Here is a 13,787-nt window from a genome sequence, read left to right on the forward strand (position 1 = left end):
TAGTGATCCCCCCAGTACTTTTAAAAAATGCTTACAAACTTTAAAATGATCAGGAACAGATTTCAAGTATTATTAAATTCTATAACCTATCTCTGACATAATTCTAACATAGAGTACTAGAATTTCTGGGGAAAAATATTCTCATGTGGTTCTCCATCCATAGTCTCAGGAACCCTGAGATGAAATTTGAGCTTTGTTCATTGCTACTTAAAATAATCCTGATATGCGTTAGAGTCTAAATATTTGACATTAACTTTTGGATTATTGGCTTCTGGATTCCATCATATAGTGTTAAGGAAAAATGAAGCCACAGTACTATTATTAGACTTTAAAAGGTCAACAATAGGTATCAGCAATAGGAAAAATCTATGTATAATGACTGGTTGTTTTTTTTCTGTACAGAGAGAGCCAGTAGACTCTGCATTCTCCCAGCATATGAAATTATATTATTTATTTTGAATATGGACATTTATTTAAAGAAACCAAAAGCCTACTGTATTTTGTTTAGGGGCATGACATTTAGAAATAGCATTATTATGGGGGGATCCTAGAAGGCAACATGAAATAGAGGAGAAAGGACTTGACTGGGAGTCAAGACACCTGAAATCTGTGATCAGTTCTTCCATTAACTAGTTGTGGGACTGGTATAAGTCACTAAATGCTCTTGGCCTCAGAAGGCCCATCCTATTGTACCATAAAATATGCAGAGGGGAGTCATGTAAGGAGACTGGAAAGTGGGAAGGGGCCAGGTGGTTTAGAGCTTTAAAGTTAGAGGAGTTTATAATTTTTTCTAGGGGTAACAGAGAGTCTTTGGATTTGTTGAATGGTAAAGGGTGAGGAATGATGTGGTCTTATTTGTTCTATAGAAAAAATCACGTTGGCAGTTATGTGGAGGATGTATTAGAGTGAGGGAGAAGCTTGAGGCAGGGAGATCCAATCTGAAGCTTGAACTGAAATGGTAACCATATTAGTGGAAAGATGGGACATATATGAGGTATGTTGTGGAGATAGAAACCGTAAGACAACAGCTGGTTGGAGTTAGTGAGAGCAAAGGAATTGAAGATGACTAGAAGGATACTATCTACTCGGAACAGTATGAGGGAGGTTCAGGAGAGAGGTGGGTAGGTTTCGGGGGAAATATGATGAGTTTGGTTTCAGACTTGCCGAAAACCGAGAGAAAGCAGTATCATGAAAACCGAGGAGAGAGTCTGCAGATGGAAAAAGTGACCAATAATGTTAAAGTGCAGAGAAGTCTTAGAAGTCAAGAGAGGTCAAGAAGGATGAGGGTTAAGGAAAGATCATCACTTTTAGCAATTAGGAGATCACTGGGTTTCCAAAGATTGTGATCAGTCTAATAAAAGGCTGTCACCAGGAAACAAGCCAGTAGATAGAAAGAGATTGAAGATTGACCTTTCAGTCAGCCCTCTGAGGTAAGTACTATAAGTTTTATCTTCATCTTTCAGATGAGGAAACTGAGGCTCAGAAAGATTGTTTGACATACCTGCTGTTTCATGACTGGTAAGTAGAAGAATCAGGATTAAAATCTGGTCGTACTTGACTCCAAGCCAACCATCTTACATACTATGTCACATAAAGCAACTTTCTAAATGAAACAAATATACCGATTCCCCTCTAAAATATATATAGTAAGCATTAACATCAATCTAATTTTCAGAATGCTTTACAATATTTCTTATTAAGAAATTATTTAGCTTCTTCATTGTGCCATTCATTGGAGAAAAAATATATTTCACAATCCCATCCTTTAGCAGGCACATCAGACATGTCACATGCAAAAATAATGTAACATAATGTAAACATATGAATTAAAGTCCTACTCTGATACCTCATTGTGGATCGCACATGACCCTAGGTTTCTAAAGATAATGTCAGCTTAGTGCAAATTATGTCAGGCCCTATGAAAGGCTAATGACTTTAGATAGCAGTATGGGACCAGGACCAACACAGACATCCTATGTGGTAACCAAAACACAACATATGTATGGCCAGAGATACTCATGACCAGAGTTTGGTACCCAGGTAATGAATATTTTTTTGTCATAGCAACTCATAAAAACTATATCAGAGCACAGATGGGTTTCCCTCTATGCTGCTGGCTATAGCTTTGAAAGAACTGGAGTAGATTGTTTATAGAGATATTAACAGAGCAAAGAGAGGATTCCCTGGATGATAAAAGAACTGTCCTTAAAGTTACAAGCCTGGTTTATGAATAGGAAGGCATGCTATAATTTTACAGGTCATAAAAGCAAAATGTCTTTAAAATAAACTTTAAAATTACATTTTTCTACCTTGGAAATAGATACCAACTCTTGCAAAGCGAGTAAAGATGCAGTACACAGTGAAGCAGATTTATAATTACTTATTAACTAAGTGAGACGTAGCACTTTTTGAGTACTTGCGATGTAAGTCAGTAAACTTGATTGCTTACTATGTTCCAGGTAAGAGGTGGTACAGTGGATGGAGCACTGGGATTAGAGTCTGGAAGACCTGAGTTCAAATATGACTTTAGACACTTACTAGCTGTGTGACCCTGGGCAAGTCACTTAACTTCTGTATGCTTTAATCCACTGGAGAAGGAAATGGCAGACCACTCCAGTATCTTTGCCAAGAAAACCCCTGAACGACATTGGTGAGTTATGGTCCATGGGGCCATGAAGAACTGGTACTGTGCTAAGCACTAGGGATACAGAGATAAAACCAGTCGCCTCTCTCAAAGGGGACACAACATGCAAACAACTATCTAGCAACAAAATGTTTTCTGAATAAACTAGAGATGATCTCCAGAGGGAAGGCAGATCAGATTAAGGGGGATCAGGAAGGGCTTAAAGGATCCCTGTGGAATGTGGGATTTTTAAGGGGCCTTGAAGGAAGCCAGGACAACCTGGAGAGGAAGATGAGGGAAAACATTCCAGGCATGGGGAAAAGTTAGAGAAAGTGCTCAGAGTCAGGGACTGGAGTGTTTTGTTTGCAGAGCAGGACGGAGGCCAGCAGCACAGGGCCTCAGCATATGGAGGGGAGTAAGGCATAAGAATGATGGAAAAGTGGGAGAGGACCAGGTTATTAAGGTCTTTGAAAGCCAAAGAGGGGACTTTCTATTTGATTCTGGAGATGATAATGAGCCACTGGAATTTATTGAATGGGGATGACAGGGGCATCTTAAAGCTAGTGTGTGGGAGAGAAGGAGACATAAACAAGATGTTACAAAAGCAAAATAGATAGTATTTGGCCACTGATCGAATATGGTGGGTGAAAGGGAGTGAGGAGTGAAGGATTCCACTTTGTTTATGAGACTGTATGATGGAGTGAATGGGGGCACATTTGATGGTAATAAGGAAGATTGGAAAGGGGCAGAAGCAGATAGAGTTTGGTTTGGAACATGTTGAATTTAAGATATTTATGAGATCAGTTCTATATATCCACTAGGAGAGGTGAGTCTGGAAATAAGCAAAGAGGCTAGGGCTAGAGAAATTGATTTGAGAATCATCTTCATAGAGATGATAATTGAATTTGTGGGAGCTCATGGATCCCCAAACAAAATAGCACATAGAGAGAAGATAGGAAGGTTAGGACAGGGCCTTGGGGAACAACAGATGAAGATCTAGTAAATGGTAACTGAGGAGGAGAAGTCAGAAGGAGAGCCAGGAGAGAAACCTGCCATGAAAACATAGAAAGAAGAAATTACTGAGAGGAAGAAGGTAGTCAACAGTGTAGTGTTAAAGGCTGAAGAAAGGTCAAGAAGAATGAGGATTGAGGAAAGGACCTTAGGTTTGGCAATTAAGAGATTGTTGGTAATTTTGGAGAGAGCAATTTCAGTTGAATGATGAAGTTGGAAGTGCCTCCCCTCACCCATCACAATGCTACTATAGAAAAGAAATGCTTAGAAACATTTATATGGGCTGGTAAGGTTTTTCATTTATTTACGTCATTATATATTCATGACACACATATGTATACACTCACACACGTGTATATATACACATATCTATATGTGCTTGTGTATATATACACACATATACATATTGTACACACATACATATACATACACATAAGAATACATACATGCATACACATACATATGCACAGAAACACACATTTAATATTAAGAGGCAACAAAGCATAGTGGATAGAGAGTCAGGCTTGAAACCAGAAAGACAGTTTCAAGCCCTGCCTTTGACACATAGTGGCTGTGTGATCCTGGATAAATCACTGAACTTCTTAGTACCCTAGCCAACTCTCTAAGATTAAGCTGCAGAGAAGGTACTAACCTGCACTGGCAGAGGGAGTTTCCACTCCCAGGAATTCTGTACTTTTATATAAAGTTTGTTGAGTAACCTTTTTTAAGTAACCCTGTACTTTTTGTTTTAACTATCAATGAACATTTATTAGGCACTTGCTAAGTACCAGGTTCAGGGGGCAAAAAGAGAAAAAAAAAAGACCAAAACCAGCCCCTTAAACTAAAGGCTATACTAGGTCCATACTAGATTATACAGAAGGGATGTAAGGTAGTCTCAGAGAAGTCACAGTCAAATTTGGGGAATAGAGGAGAGGCTTTCCACAGAATCAACTTTTACTTTCAAGTTCCATTGAAATGTAGATATTGTAATAAAAGGCATAGCCTTTGGAGGACTTTTGTCTTTTCCTTTCATTTTGGCTTAGATATTCCTTGTAACTTGTGAAAGACATGGATATGACTCAGTTATGTGTTGGTCTCTTGTCTTGCAACCTTGGACCCTGAGGTAATTCTCACTTCTCTGGGCCTGCAGGGTTGTCTGAGGTTGCAATTTGGAAATGAGTTGGGACATGTAGACCCATGGATCCTCTTCAGGGATCTGCTCTGGGAGAGGGCTTGCTTTTCTTCTGGATGCCTAGGATATTCTTATTATGACTCAGAAGCATCTTCCCTTCCCATGCTATGATCCTTGGATGTTCTGTACATTTCTGGGAATAGTCTGACGCTAGAGCTGATTCCTCAGTGGGGCTATAGTGCAAGTTGTATCCTATAAATCCCCAGAAGAACTTCAGTTCTGGAGTGCAAGACTGGAGACTACAGAATCTATAACCACTGATGGTGGCTTTCATGTGCTAGGTAATAATAAATGTCTGTCCGAAAAAAGAAAAAAAAATGTTTCAGGCTTTTTGGTCACCATCTGTCTTTCTAACCTGAGCTTAGCACTAGTTTCACTTGTGGAGTTAAAGGACTTATCTTTGGTGAACTGCAAAAAATGTCTATTTCTTGAATTTTTCGATATTATTCTTAAAGCACAGACTTTAAGTACTCTGAAAGATCCTTGATTTCATTTTCTCATGCAAATTGCCAGCCTTCCATGCCTAAGTAGATGTTCTTAATGAATTCTAGGGACCACAGAGTCATCATCAAGTCTACATCTCATTCAATAACTCAATTTAAAGAGCAGGGATTGTTTGCCTTTTTTTGTATTTTTGCTGCTTTACACTCTGGTAAGTGGTAGGTGCTTGATGAATCCTTAGTGACTTTATTATGAATGGTGAGGAAGAGGGGTCAAAATCTATGATTTCATTGTTTTGTGGAACTTCTCTTGAGAAAACTTCTCCACCAACCTAGACCATCAATTACGTGTTACTTAAAATCAGGTAAACAGGGTTTAAGTGACTTGCCCAGGGTCACACAGTAGGTGTCTGAGGCCAGGTATGAACTCGGGGAGATGAGTTTTCCTGACTCCAAGCCAATTTCCCTTTCTACTATGCCACCTAGCTTGCCCTGAGGGGTTAAATGGCTTTCTCTTAATCATACCTGACTGTATAGCAGAGGCAGAATTGAACCCACATCTTTTTGATTCCAAGGCCTAATTTTAACCCTCTATATTAGAGGTGTTGAACAGTTACTTAGCTGCATGGCTACCACAACACTCCTGAGTGCGACCCAAACTAGATTAAGATGTAGTTCCTATCTGATTTCATTGTCTTAATGTCTTAATTAAAAAAAAGAAAATATATAAATTTGCATGGTTTTCTAAGACAACATAAAACCCACAGAGATTCTTATATATGCTTCACTGGCCCCCATTTCTATTTGAATTTATTGTCACTGCTCTGTTACAGTTTTTGTTATTTGGTCATTTCAGTTGTGTCTAGCTTTTCAGGATCTCATTTGAAATTTTCTTGGCAAATAATGTAGTGTTTTGCCATTTCCTCTCCAACTCATTTTACAGATGAGGAACTGAGGCAAACATGGTTAAGTGACTTTCCCAGGGTCACACAGCTAATAAGTTCCTGAGGCCTAATTTGAATTCAAGATGAGTCTTCTTTACTTCGGTCCTGGCACTGGATCTGGTATGCCACCCAACTGTCCCTTACATCACAGTACCTTTCACATATGTATCTGTCTTTTAAATGCATAGACTTGTGATTAATAACATACAAAATTATTTCAAAGTATTTTAAAATTAATTCAATTAATTCAAATAGTTTCATCAACCAACTAATTAAAATTATTTAAAAATTAAAGTGAGATTATTTTAATTCAAAATTATCTAATTAAAATTTACTATGTTGCATTTGTCATGGTATTTCTTCTCAATGCATATTTATTTATAGTATAACTCTTATGTGAAGTTAAGAAATTTTCGCCGTTAAAAAATGTCATCATATTAAAAAATATTGGGAATTACTCATCAACTTGATCCACCGTATCTTACCTACTGAGGCCCAAAGAGGTCACATTCTTAATGAGTGAAATTATGTGTTTTATCTCCTAGTTTACCTCTGATTCTGTTTCTCTTTCTCTCATTCTGTGTCTCTGTCTCTTTTCTGGCCCAAACTTTAGCTATGATTTAAATGGTGCCTAAGACTTTTTCTTATGAAGTAAGGTGTGAATAGTTTAAAAAAGAAAAAGGAAATAAATGGAGACTTTAGGTTCTACAGAAATTTAAAATAGACCACTAATGAATTTTCATTCAAATCTATAGAACCTTTCATGGTATATATGAATATTCACTGTAACTTGGCATACTCCATAACTGGTGAATGAGTTTTTTTATCGTAGCTAAAATAGCATGCAGACCTGCCCTGACTGTGTGTGTGGTACAGCAAGCTTCACCATGTTAGTACAATTAGCCAAGTATTTTTAGATAGGACTGATAGTGTTACTTCAATGTACCTCATGGCAAAAATGAATTCATTTTATTAGGTTTTTATTCATGGCTATTTTTTATTTGTTGGTGGCTTTTAGGTTTCCAGAGTTCTAAGACTTAGGAAGAGAAATGAAATGTGCTCCCACAGTTTCTGCATCATTGGAATTTCATGAAGAAAAATCAATCATCCAAGTGTTTATTAAGGGTCTCCTCTATGCCCAGGCACTTTGCTAAGCACTGGGAATTATGAAGAAAAACAAAAAGAACCCCTGCTCTCAATGAGAACATAGTCCGAATGAGGGGAGACAATGACTTGACTCTCCCATTGGTAGCCTCATGGCATCTTTGAGAAAACTCCTTTTCTATTGCTTAGAGCTCCCTCCAATCCCAAAGAGGGCAGAGAGAATTTCACTGACAGTATCAGCTGGCATTATACTCTTGCCTAGTTTTCCCTTTGCAGTCCGTGTACCCAGAGCATCCCTAGGCCTGCAGTGGAACTGTACAGTGTCTTTATCTTGGTATATTTGGGGAAGATTGTTCAATGTTTATAGAAAATGGCTCCTTACTTTGCTGAGGTTGGGGAGAAATTCACCCTCCTTGTTCTATGTGAATAGTAGCCGGCATTACAATAACCCATACACTGTGCTATCTTTGCTCTGTCTTCCATAGCTAAAGTAAGGAACAATACCACATTTCACCTAAGAGGAACATATTAGAGAAAGGAATTGGAGAAGGTATGAAAATTCCATATTTCTCCTATCAAGTACTTCCCCCCCAATCAAGAAACACACAAAACACTGTATTTTACAGTTCTTTTGTTGATCACATGTGATTTCCCTTAGGGCTTGATGTGGGCTTACATTGTGGTAGATTTTTTGGACTTCTTCTATTGCCTATTTTAGAAGCAATGGTGACAGAAATGCCCTAGGTTGTTACCAGGGCCTTTCTACTTGCAAGTGAACTCTGGAGTGTTCTTCCTTAGCCAACACATATTTGGTATCCTTCTGTATTTCCCATTTTAACTGGGTACAAAGCCATTTGCAACTTGGACGAGCTGTTCTCCTTCATCAACGCTTATGGTGATTTAAACCATTCAAGGTGAAGTTCTGTGCCTGAAATCCACATATACAAAACTATTGAAAATCCCTAAAGTGTGAAGAATAGTGAGAATTTGTCCTTTCTATAGATGCTTCAGGACGGGGTCAGGGCAAGCACATGAAGTCATTTATCTCCTAGGGGGGAGATATATTCTATGACTCTGTGGATCTGGTGCAACACAGGATAAAGTTGCCAAAGAGTTTAAATAGAACCCAAAGTAATAGTAGCATTACAGAATTACAGACTCCTAGGATCCAAAATTTAGAGCTGTAAGAGGTCTCAAGGTCCATCTAACCCATCCTCTCATTTGTCTCCCAATTTAAAATACACACACACACACACACACACACACACACACATAGGTAGTTAGATAAATATATACATACATACTTAGATATATACATAGACAGACAGATTGGATATGGGGTACTTCCTCCACCAATGCACAGAAACTACTCTTCTGTAATATATAAATATAGCCACATGACACATCAGAAGGAGTGTTGGACTTAGAGTCAGGAAGACCTGTGTATGAATGTTACCATAGTCGCTTATTTGCTCTGTGAACTTGGGCAAATCATTGAGCCTCTTTCAGCCTCTGTTTCTGTGACAGTAATGGAATATAAAGATCCCCCCTGTATTGGCTTGGTTTTCAAATTGATTGTGTTAAAACCCAGAGCTTGTTAATCCCACCTGTGGGATGGACTTCTTGACTTGAAAAGAGAGACACGAACTGGGTGGAGCTGGTGACATAGATTTTGGAGAGACAAGAGAGAGGCAGAAAAACTTTTTGGAAGCAGCACCCTCGTGGAGGTAGAGAGAGACTGAGAGGATTTCTGAGGGCCACTTTGAATCGCCCTGGACTTTTGAGACCTGCCCCCGGAGCTGCCAAGGACTGAGGAGACATGGCTGTTTTGCTGGTACTTTGTCTGTCTGTTTTGATGTTGTTTTGCCAGATTTGTCCACTGGTGAAAGACAGTCCTGTTGAAGAAGTCCTGGAACCTGGCTGTTGGCTAAGAGCTCCTGAGACTGTCCTGCAGACAGAGAGTGAATACTGTCCACTGGTGAAGGACAGTGCTGTTGTTGCAGGGGTCGCAGGGGTCTGGGAACCTTTCTGTTGGTTCAGAAGCCCTGAAGAAGGATTTTCTTGTTGTATGTTTACAGAAATCCTGGGAGAGGGTTTTGCTAATGTTTTCAGGGGTTCTAGGACTGTTCTGCAGACAGAGGATGAATTAATGAAGAGACTGGCAATGTATCTTGTGGCCTTGCTAAGCTTTGTCTCCCCAGGAACTAAGATTGCTGAGAACTTCCCTCCTGTCAAGATGAAGAAAAGACCTCCATTTGGGTATTAAGTGCTGTGCTTAAACTTGTTGTAACTCTGGGGTAGATTTAATTGTGATCCAGGGGTGGGGAACTTTTGACCTTTTTGTGTTCTATGGTTGAACAAATGAATGTACTTTACTTAGATTGGAAACTAATCTCCATTTGAGAAGAGGGGCTTTGTGGTGGACTAAATGAAGGTACAGCCTAGGGGTGGAGTAGTATTTAGAACAGGGACTTTGTAATTGATTGAATGAATGGAAGGTCCTGGGGTGGGGTAGTACTTGGAGATTATTTAATCACACTTAGTAAATACTGTATTTTGAATGATGTCATGTTTTGATCTTCTCTGTTCTTGGTTGGTCACTGAATAAAATGGAGAGCACTTATGCTGGTATTTTGAACCTTGGGAAGTTGCCTTTCCTTGGCATTACATTACAGTTTCTTAATCTGAAAAATGGGGATAATAATAACCCTGCCTGACAGAGTTGCTGAGAGGGTCAATGAAGATAGCATTAGTAAAATACTTTGTAAATCAGCCATAAAGCAGTCTGTAATTGCTATCTTTTAGTAAGTGCCTTGCCCATCATCACATGCATAATCACACAGGTCTTAAGGACTTGAACCTAGGTCTTCTCAACTTAAATCTAGTTCCCTATTCACTCTGCTATATTGCTTCTCTTCTTTATATTTGAGCTGAATTATGCTATCCTGTAAGTTCTAAACACTGGTCCCTAGTCTTCTCTCTGGGACCAGGTGGCATCCTTCTTTAATAGGACAACATGTCAAGTGTTTGATGAAGTTATCGTATCCACCCCAGAGATAATACAAATTTAAGTCACCAGCCATTTGGTGGTTCTGGATGCTTTCCATTTTGTCAGTCTCTTCTAAAAGGTGCTGACCTGAACTGAACTCAGTATTCCAGATGTTGTCTAAACAGAGCAGAATAGCATAAGATTAGTATTGCTTCTTCATGTTCTATGGCTACAAATAAATATTAGGATCATGAATGGTTTGTGATGTAGAATCCATTTCAGATTGTTTGTATTTATATCAGCTGTTTAGAGCAAAGGTCAAAGTAATAATTGCTAGCATTTATATAATTCTTTAATGTTTGCTTTACTTACATTAATTCATTTGATCCTAACTACACTGAAGAGTAGCTATTATTTTCTCCATTTTATAGATGAGTAAACTGAGGCTGAGAAAAATCAAGTTACTTGCTAGATCACACAACTAGTATCCTCACAGGTTGTTTTTGTCCCTCACTTTGGAAGAGGATCATGGCATTAGAGAAATGATGACATGCCTTGCAGTTGACTTTGATTTGAGTGAGGGAGGGCTGTGCAAGGTCACCAGCTTCACTTTCTCCTCCAGAGCCATCTGGATTCACTGATCCTATATTCATCAGGGTGACTGGAGATGGCCCAGGATGCAATGGGAGACCCTGGTCCTTTTAGGCTAAGGCCTTTTCAGGTACTCACTTAGAGTAAGCTAATGCACATTCAGTGAATAGGCCTCTTTAAGAAGTGAGTGAAGGGATGGCCCCTTTAATAAGAAAAAAAAATATTAAAAAAATCAAACTGGGAAGGGAAAACCCTCAGAGTTGCTGTTCCAAAGAGAAACAGTTACATTCACTCTAAACCTGGAGGGCTCAAAATACAGCCACTAAGTGGAGCTTGGGCATAGACTGTGCTTTAATTTATGAGGTTCAGAGTGAACTGGGATTAAGGTTTTGTGAAAGAAGACAGACAGAAAGAGAGAATAGAAGGAAGGAAGGAAAGAATCTAGCCAATGATCCCCAAGTTAAGTGGGTAGCTTCTGGCCATCAAATTTTACCTTCCTTTGGAGAGGAGGAGAGAGAAGGAGATGATGAGCTGAGTCACCCATAGGGGCAGCTTGTTCTCCTCACAGGTTGTTTGTCCTTCATTTTCGAATCTGAATTGTATCTGAAGTACAATTCAAACTAGGATCTTCCTCACTTTAACACTTGATTGACTGCAGAGTCAAATTGTAAGAAAGGACAAGAACATATAATTAAATCAGCTTCAATTCAAAGCTCTTATTTAAACAGGTTGACTTCAAAATATAGGAAATGGATGAAAGTATCGATCCTGACTGACCATTATTAGAAAAATTTTAAAGATGAAAAACAGTTGCCCCAATGAAGAGGCTCTGCCAATAGATATTTGTTCTACTTGTCAAGCCACAAGAAACAGCAACCAAGGGGCGGCTGGGTGGTGCAGTGAGTAAAGCGCCAGCCTGGGAGTCAGGAGGACCTGGGTTCAGATCTGGCCTCAGACACTTAACACACACACCAAAAAAACTAGTGGTGTAACCTTGGGCAAGTTACTTAACCCCAATTGCCCTCCAAAAGGCAAAAAAAAAATAGCAACCAAGGACAATACATTTTTACAGAAGAAACTCACTTGTAAAACATTACAAAGAAGACAGATTTTGAACAATATCACTTTACAAAACAAAAAAAAACCAAGTTAAAAAAGATGAGAAGCTTGTAGAGAGACAAAGCTAACCTACATAACTCTGAAAACATTTGAAGATGAGGCTGGAAGGGAGTCAACAAAGAGAAGTAAAAATGGAATAGGCTTAGAGAGAGTTATATATTAGTCTGCTCTCATTAATGACAATAGTGAACCATGATATTTGAATTCCATTACCTCAGTAACCAAATTACTATCTGAAGAAATAGAAACATCACTTTAGAACTTTAAGTGAGGAAGAATGATTGGATTTGACCAAAGATATATAGAAGTGATCCAATTTTAAAGGCACTAAGGGATGGACTTAAGTTGGAAATAATCCTTAATAATTGAAAAAAAAATCATTGGATAGTTTACCAGGAAAAAAGGAGCCCAGGAAGACATTAGCAATGGCTAATAGATTTTCTCTTTAAAAAATGTTATATTATAAACTTAACATTAAGCATCAATACTTGTTTATATACTTGCTTGGCAACTATTTGTATTTAAATTAATTTTTTTCTTTTGCTTTTTGGAGGGCAGTTGGGGTTAAGTGACTTGCCCATGGTCACATGGCTAGTTTTTGTGTTAAGTGTCTAAGGCCAGATTTGAACTCAGGTCCTCCTGACTCCAGGGCTGGTGCTCCATTCACTACATCACATAGCTGCCCCCTTAAATTAATTTCAATGCATAAAGATTTATAGTATTTTAAATTTCTTCTTTTTCTCTATAAAGACTACTTATCTATTAATTTTCATTCACTTCTTTTCATTTGAAGTTAGTATATACTTCATTTTTCTGGGTCTCTTTTCTTTTATGTTTTTGACTTTGCAATATGTCATAAAGGCATTCAGCAAGATGACCTTGATGAAAATACACAAAGAGAATTTTGCAGGCTTTTGCAGATGAATTTCTTCAGCAGATCACCTCTTTCTAATCACAAGACTGATTTGGCTGGTATAAAGAATATAAAAGTGTTTATTACAAAACAAAAACAAACCTTAAATCATTTGATATAAAATTGTTTGTTATATTCTGATAGAACAAAATATATTTTTAAAGATACTCTTAAAAAAGTCAACTCCTGTACGTGTGTTAAGATATTAAAAGATTCTATAACAGATAACTGTGCAACAATGCACTGAACTTTAAAATCAAAGCAATGGGTACTGTAGGAAAACATATCTTTATCAAAAGTCTTTTCCAGTGTCATGGAGGATATCCCATACACTCTCCAAAGAGAAGAAGGATTTCCTATCGGTGGTGATGATCTCCAGTTCCTCTTATTTGCAGATAGCATGATAAAAATTATCAAAGGAACTTCATCACTGGAATGGTGATATTTGTAAAAAGATTTTTTAAAAAAACCACTCACAGTGGAAAAACAAATTAAATGAAAACTATAAATGCCCATACCATAAGATTCAGCAGCAAAGTTCATTGAATTGGTTCATCACTATGTACACATTCATATATGTATATATGTGTGTATGCATGTATTTATACACACCCAAATACTTCATAGGAGTATTTGATTTCATCTGTGTGGGCAGATCACAACTAATCCATGCATGTCCATCCTATTTAGTGTGTTCCAAGAGTTTTGGTGCAGGTTTAAGCTATTAAAACTTAAAACTAAAATCCCATGTTCAGGGGCTGCTAATAAATAATGAACTGGCTCAGTGTTGACTGGAAGAGATTATGTTGTATGTCATTTGGGACACTGTAGTGCTTTCAGTGATCCTAAGCCATGTTTTGT

Source organism: Petaurus breviceps, unplaced genomic scaffold (assembly GCF_028583685.1).
Source record: "Petaurus breviceps papuanus isolate PSGF00001 unplaced genomic scaffold, PetGlider_PUasm1.0 38, whole genome shotgun sequence".
NCBI classification, from domain to species: Eukaryota; Metazoa; Chordata; class Mammalia; order Diprotodontia; family Petauridae; genus Petaurus; species Petaurus breviceps.